An 8,517-nucleotide genomic window follows, 5' to 3' on the forward strand; every position below is an offset into this window, starting at 1 on the left:
GCCTCCGCCACCTCCTCCGCGCAGTTTGTCTGCTGTCCCTCCGCAGGAGAGCCCTAGGCGCGAGGTGTGCGCCCCCTCGGAGGTGCCCTCGCCTGCTTGGGAACACCCTCAGGGAAGGTTGGAGTAAAAGCTAAGCCAGGCATTCTTTCCCTTGCCCTTGTCTCAGCTCAAGGCTGAGCCTGCTGGTCTTCTCTGGGGAATTGCTACCACCTACTGCCTAGGACTTGAATCGATTCTCTGAAAAACCGCTGTACAAGAGAAACTGAGCAGGGCCGTGTGGGCTCCTCCACACAAACTTTTCTGTGTCCCCCATTTTTTGGTTTCCATAAATAAGCTTCAGCTTCCATGACTTTCCCTGAGTTCTAAAGGGCAGGTTCAAACAGTAGCTAATCAGGGAAGTGAGGGGATGCAGAGACAGGTAAGAACAGTCAACTAGTGCAGCCTTGGGGCAGTGTCCAGGTTTCTCTTGAAGGAATATCCATTACAATATCTTTGAGTTCTTTTGCAGAACTAAAACCCCCAATAAGGGTGTTCCCACAGTAGCCCAATGGTCACAAACCCGACCAGTATCCAAGAGGACACAGGTTTGATTCCCGGCCTCACTCAGTGAGTGGGTTAAGGATCTGGTGTTGCTGTGAGCTGCGATGTAGGCCACAGACATGGTTTGCTGCAGCTGTGATTTAAGCCTGGGAACGTCCACATGCCGCTAGTGTGGCCCTAAAAGACCAAAGAAAAAACAAAAACACCCAACAAATGAAAATTAGAGAGGAGGATCACCAGTCCTGGGGCCACTAGATTTGAAGAATACAAGCTTGCATCTACCCTGAGCCTTACCTGTGGCCCTACCTTCTACTCCCAAACTATAAGCCCACTTCCTGTTCTCCCCCAAAGGAGGGCACAGCCTTTAGGGCATTAGCCTGCTGTGGCCTCCTTTGCCCAGCAAAGCAATAAAGCTATTTCTTTCTTTTTTTTTTTTTTTTGTCTTTTTGCCATTTCTTGGGCCGCTCCCGCAGCATATGGAGGTTCCCAGGCTAGGGGTCGAATCTGAGCTGTAGCTGCCAGAGCCACGGCAACGCGGGATCTGAGCCACGTCTGCGACCTACACCACAGCTCATGGCAATAGCCGGATCCTTAACCCACTGAGCAAGGGCAGGGGTCAAACCCGCAACTTCATGGCTCCTAGTCGGATTCGTTAACCACTGCGCCACGACGGGAACTCCCAATAAAGCTATTTCTTTCTCCTTTCTCATGTTTCTATTCAGCTCCAGTGGACTGAGGCCTGAGTTTTGGCAACAGAGGGAGCTATCTAACACTCAAGGCAAGTGATTCTCAAGAGTGCTGCTGTAATTCCCAAGGTCCCCCAGCTGAACTGCGTGAATCTGGGATCCTGAAAGCCAAATGACCTTTCCTCTGCTTTTCAGCCTCTAGAATTCTCTGCACTGCTCAAGTCTCTGACCTCTCAAACACAACTTGCCAAGAGCCTTTTTTGGGGTCCTAATACACACACACACACCCCTGGTGGAGCTCAGGGTGGAGACCAGGAGTGAGGCACTCTGAGCTCTGGGAAAACTGGAAGAGCAGGTCTTCAGATATTTTAGGAGATTTTATGAGCCCACTTCTTGCATCTCCTCATATCTAGAAAGACACTAAAACCCTTCATGGTGATGTCTGCTCCTCGTGACTAGTAGTAACTTTCATGAGACCAGCAGCAAACTTGGTAACATGTGTGCACGGCTGCACGCACCTTCCCCTTCCTCACATATATCTTGATATTCCCCTTTCCTCTTTGGGGCTATTTGAGAGCTATCTGAAATACGGCCTCCTGGGCTGTAGTTAAATGGACAAAAGTTGTCATGGTCACTTATGAATGAAGTCACTTGGAAGGGTGGGCTGGTGAGTCCTGAGGGAATTCAGGAAAGAAAGAATACTGATCTGTAGCTGAGGTGCACAGCAAAGGAGTGATTCCAGTAAGCCCACAGAAACTGGTTTTCTGTACATCTTTTGTTCCTAGTACCTCCCCTTTGTTGCAAAAACTCATATATCCTAGCTTCCCCCATCACCTCCTCGAAGTGGTTTCTCAGGGCTACCTGAGATGCTCTCTCCTTGGTTTAGGTCTTAGTTTTGCCCCAAGTAAAACCTGACTCTCAACTTTCAGGCTGTGTTTTATGTCTTGTTTTGTTGTCTTTTTGTTTTTCTAGGGCCTCACCCACAGCATATGGAGGTTCCCAGGCTAGGGGTCTGATTGGAGCTGTAGCTGCTGCCCTACACCACAGCCACAGCAACTCGCGATCCAAGCCGCTTCTGTGACCCACACCACAGCTCACCACAATGCCGGATTCTTAACCCACAGATTGAGGCCGGAGAGCAAACCCGCAACCTCATGGTTCCTAGTCGGATTTGTTTCTGCTGTGCCACGACGGGAACTCCCATGCATTTTTTTTTTTTTTTAAGTTGACAAGAATAAGACTAGACCCCCAGCCACTTCAGAGCTTCCCAGGCCAGGCAAAGAGTACTTACTTCTCCCAGAGTCCACATCAAACCTCTGGTTGCTGTAAGGCGTGGACCAGTCCAGAGGCACCAAAAGACTATCTGAGAAACTTATGGCCACAGACAAGATCCCTAGTGCTCCCACAGTCCTGGGGGCCTCATGGGACCCAGGAACACTGAGGTGGCTGCTGCAACTCAGACCCAAAAGGCAGAGACTGCAGCAGCGGGGGCAGGTGACCTGGGAACCAACCCTCCTCGTTCTACCTCTTTTTCACCTCAGGCCTTTAGACAAGGCCACCCCCTTGACCTTATGGATCTTTTGTTGAATGAATACATGAAATTTGCTCTAGTAGTATGTTTTCTCACATATGAAATGAAAATCATAATGATAACACCCTCATTTCAGGGGGTATGGTAAGGTCTTCAATGATAAAACTTTCATGGTCTGGGAGCTCTAGAGAGCAAGCTGGGTTCTAGAGTTCCATTGTCACTGTGGTTGGTTCCTTTTTTAATTTTTTAAAAGCAGCTTCATTGAGATGTTATCCACAGCCCACATACAGAGAACGTAACGGAGTTCCCGCTGTGGTACAATGGGATTGGTAGCGTCTTGGGAGCTCTGGGACGCAGGTTCAATCTCCAGCCAGCACAGTGGGTTAAGGAGCCTGCATCGCGGCAGCTGCAGCTTAGGTGCGGCCAGATGAAAGAGATGATAGCGCTAGTGAGTGGCAAAGGGCACAGAGCTCCTGTACTCTTTCTGGGTACACCATTCTCCCTGCATTACCATGTGTTCACCAACCCCAAGGCTCTCTGAACCCCATCCTTTTTTGGGCTTTTATGGGGACTTCATGACTCAGGCATGGTTGATTAAATCATTGGCCACTCGTGAATGAGTCACCCTCCATCCCCTTCTCCTGTATCTGGAGGTGATTAAGTCATATCAGCAGTGATAAACCATGCTGATGTATGTACCTCTGAAATAAGATGATGCAAATAGCAGTACACCTATGTGGTCTTCCTCTCAAAAACATATTACCCAGTCAATTACGAGAAAAACAGACAAATTCCAATAGAGGGGCATTCTGTAAAATATCAGTATGCCTCAAGCTGTCAATGTCAAAATAAGCCAAGTCTGAAAAACTCACAGCCCAGAGGAACCTAAGGAGATATGACAACCAAATACAGTGCAGTATCCTGGGTAAGATCCTTGAACAGATAAAGGACATTAGATAAAAACTAAGAAATCTGAATAAACTATGGACTATTGATTCATTAATTATAACAAATGTACCATATTAATAATAACATGTTAATGATTAGAGTATCTGAGTGTGGGGTATACAGGAACTCTCTGAATTATCTTCATAATTTTTCTGTAAATTTAAAACATTTCTTAAAAAAATAAAGTCTATTTAAAAATACATTCTTGCTGTGCCCATTGTGGTATAGCAGAAACAGAAACAAATCCATCTGGAAACCGTGCGGGTTTGATCCCCGGCCTCGCTCAATGGGTTAAGGATCCAGCTTGCCGTGAGCTGTGGTGTAGATCGCAGATGTGGCTTGGATCCTGCGTGGCTGTGGCATAGGCTTGCGCAGCTATAGCTCCAATTTAACCCCTGGCCTGGAAACCTCCATATGCCTCCAGTGCAGCCCTAAAAAGCAATACATAAATAAATAAATAAATAAATAAATAAATATTATTGCTAAATTGAGTTTAGGATATAAATGCAGAAATAAATTATGATAGAAAATCTATGAATCCAATTTTCTTTTTTCTTTTTTCCCCTTTTCTTTTTACAGCTGCACCTGCAGCATACAGAAGTTCCAAGGCTAGGGGTCAAACCAGAGTGGCAGCTGAAGTGCTTGCCACAGCCACAGCAACACTGGATCTCAGCTGCATCTTAGAACTATGTCATAGCCTGGAGCAATGCCAGATCCTTAACCCACTAATCGAGGCCAGGGTTCCAACCTGTATCCTTACTATGTTGCGTTCTTAATCCACTCGGGCACAACGGCAACTCCTGAATCTAATTTTCTGGGAAAACTTATGGTTATCCCAATATCTACCTACAAGGCAAGGAAAAAAATGCAGTGTGCTAGAAGTAGAATGTAACGAGCTCAATCAAAACAATTTCTATCAGATACTTGCTGAAGCTCAGTACAAAATGAAGATGCAAGACCCTTGTTCAAAAATTAAGAATTTCATGGAGTTCTCTTTGTGGTACAGAGGAAACGAACCTGACTAGTATCCATAAGGATGTGGGTTCAATTCCTGTCCTCACTCAGTGGGTTAAGGATCCAGCATTGCCGTGAGCTACGGTATAGGTCTTGGACACGGCTCAGATCCCGCACTGCTGGGGCTGTGGCATACGCCAGTGGCTGCTTCTCTGATTCAACCCTGGCTGGGGAACTTCCATATGCTGCGGGTGCAGCCCTAAGAATAAACAAATAAAATTAAGAATTTTATGAATCCATTGACAGATGAATGGATTAAGAAGATCTGGTACATATACACAACATAATACCTCTCAGCCATAAAAAAAGGAAGAAAATAATGCCATTTGTAGCAATATGGATGGAACTAGAGACTCTCATACTAAGTGGAGTTAAGTCAAAAAGAGAAAGACAAATACCATATGATATCACTTATATCTGGAATCTAATATATGACACAAATGAATCTATCTACAGAAAATAAACAAATTCATGGACATGGAGAACAGACTTGTGATTGCCATTGAGGAAGGGATGGGGAGTGGGGTGCACTGGGAGTCTGGGGTTAGAATATGCAAATTACTGCATTTGGAATGAATAAGCAATGAGATACTGCTGTATAGCACAGGGAGCTATACCTAATGACTAGTGATGGAACACGATGGAGAATAATGTGGAAAAAAAGAAAGTATATAAATGTATGACTGAGTCACTTTGCACTTAATGGTGGTCCATAAAAGCTTCGACCAGAATAAGAAAGGTACCCACTGTCATCTCTATCAGAGTTCAACATTGCTGAGTTCCCAACCAGTTAAGTAAAACAAGAAAAAGAAATAGTGAAGAGTATGACTTAGAAGGAAAAAACAAAGTTGTGATTTTCAGATGATGTGCTTATTTACCTACAACATCCAGCAGAATCTATAACCTATTAGAACCAGAGTTTAAGATTACTGAACACAAGAGCAATAACTAAAACTCAACTACGTTACTATATATTAGCAATAAGCAAGCAGAAATCATGATTTAAGAAATCTGTAATAGCCATAAAAACAAAATATCATGTAAAGGAAATCTAACCAAAAAAAAAAATTTTTTTTATGGTGAAATTATAAAACCATATGGAAAGAGATAAAAGTAGACCTCAATGACGGGGAAGATTTACAATGTTCATGAATATGATGGACAATGTTATATGATATATAAATTTAAAGATTTAAAGTAATAAACTGAATCCTTGATGCCTCTCTCCCAGTTTAAGAAAAAAGATATTTTGCCAACACCTTTAAAACCCTCTGTGGGCCTTTCCCTAGTCATACCCCTCACTTCCCACTGCAGGTAATCACTATCCTGGATTTTATATTAACCATTACTTGCTATTCTCATGACTCCCCCCACCCCAACAATCAGAAAATTATTTTATTTGAAAGAATAGCCAAATTCCCAGTGTACAAAGAGATAAAAATCAGATTGTCTCAATAGACTAGGACCCAGTTTAGATGCCAGGCAGCTAAGCCACTGCTTGGCCCGCTAAAGGTGGCCCCAGAGCACTGTTTGAATACTAAGTATTTCCGGAGTATAAAGGAAGAGTATTCAAGTCTCATTTGCATACCCATAATACACTGCAAATAGTATGAATGTTTTCAAGTTAACAAAAATTTCTTTATTACTCAACTTTTTTAAGTATGAGAATATTAATTTTCAGAATTCCTTAAATAACTTTCTTCAGGCAGGAACTTTTGGGATAAATAGTCACCATCAGTACACTAGGAGTTAAGGTTACTAGAAAAATGAGTTAGGCACGTCAGCTGGTATACTCTGGTTTCTCTTCATATCGTATAAATCTTTCGCCTTTTACTAAAGATTTCCGTGGAGAGGAACAGTTCTGAGTCTTAAACCAATTTTTTGAGGCCTTGCTTCTGCAGGGCTACTTATGTTGTTAAAAGAAAAGTAATATTATTTGCAGCTGACTGTGGTTTCTACAAAGCTAAGGAGCTTTTTAGTTTACACTGTTTTTCTCAGGTGTACTCTAGCACCTACTTGCCTTCTGTTTGTAGTTCTCTGCTGTAGGGTACAACTTTCTTTAGTATGACTCATAAAGTATTTGGTGTTTTGTTTTTTTTAAGAAATTTATACCTTTTCTGCATCTAAAGGGTTCTGAATAAGCAATATGCTTATTCTCTCTCACTTTGCCTTTTTTTCTCCCTTTCTTCCTCAGAGAATATAAATAGAGGGCCACTGTGTCAGGGCTCTTCAGGAAAACAGAACCAATGGGCTATTATGCAGAAAGAGATTTCATAAGGCACAAGGCTGTAGAACCAGGAGTGCCCTGGCTCAAGCAGAGCACATTTGCCCTTCTTCCTTGATTTTGTTCTACTGGGGCCTCCAGGGATTGCTGGTGCTCACTGTACTGGCAATGGTGATCTCCACTCTCTACGGATTCAAGCGCTCATCTCTTCCTGAAACACCCTCACAGGCACCCCCAGAAATGATGTATTACCAGCTATCTGGGCATCCCTTAGCCCGTGAAGTTGACATATAAAATTAACCATCGCAGCCACCTTCACCTCTGAGTTTCATCCTCACAACCACGCCATTCGGGAAGCCACACTATGTGCTCTCCAGACAATTCCCAGACCCAGAGCACCCTGGAGTGCCGATGTCCTAACCTGCAGACTCAGTTTGCTTGTCTCTCCTTGGACAGTAACTCCTGTCCACTGTCTCCCTCCAAGGATCATAGCCAGGATGAAAGGATTCATTTAAGCCCAGTGGAAATGGATGCTCAGACTGGTGCAGGTCACAAAGTCGGAGGAGTGGATCTGGGATTACTATCCATGCTGCCTGCCTTTCAGCCCCAAGAAGACTTAACACTGCTGTAAGATTTTACTTTCAGATGTCTCAAGATTTGCTTTGGGGGGTCGTCTGTGCAGGAGTGTGGAGCAGGGGGAGGTCGTTGGGGTGAGGAATAGGGATTAGGGATGCTCTGATCTAGCTGCAGCGGAGAAGGACTAGATTCCTATTTCTTCTCTCCATGAAAGAAAAATCTAACAGTCCAGTCCCTTGGTCAAGTGAAAAACCAAGACCAGGACATTGCTAAATTCCTAGCTCTGCACTGTCCAAATGTAGCCAAACTCTAGTCACGTTGACTACTTTCATTTAATTAATCAAAATAAATAAAGCGAAAAACTTCCATTCCTCAGAGGCACCACTCAAATTTCAGGTATGCCAACAGTCACACATGAGTAGTGGCTGTCTCTTTTTTTTCTTTATGGCTGCACCTGTGGCATATGGAAGTTCCCAGGCTAGGAGTGGAATCGGCCCTGCAGCTGTGCAGTCACAGCCATAGCCACAGCAACACCATATCTGAGCCACATCTGTGATCTACACCGCAACTCACGGCAACGCTGGATACTTAACTCAATGAGTGGGGCCAGGAATCAAACCCACCTCCTCACAGACACTATGTCAGGTTCTTAACCTGCTGAGCCACAACAGGAACTCTGTGGCTGCCATTCTGGACAGCACAGAACACAATCATTGCCATCATTGCTACCGTAGACCAAGAACTTCCTATCATTTGCATGCCAAGGCAGGAACCACCAACCCATCTCACTTCCACAGAGAGGCTAGGCTGGTCCCAGGGAATGAAGGAGAGGTTAGTGAGAGGCCAGGGTGAGTGTTTGACTTTCGGAGATAAATGGAAGACTCCTTTCCTGCCTCCCTTTTGCTGACTGCCTTTTTCCTGCTTCACAAAATAAAGAATTCCCTCTCTTATCCACCCCAGAGCTTACCCAGGTGCAATGCTGGAGGATGTAAAAATAT

This window comes from Sus scrofa, chromosome 1 (genome assembly GCF_000003025.6).
Source record: "Sus scrofa isolate TJ Tabasco breed Duroc chromosome 1, Sscrofa11.1, whole genome shotgun sequence".
NCBI lineage: Eukaryota > Metazoa > Chordata > Mammalia > Artiodactyla > Suidae > Sus > Sus scrofa.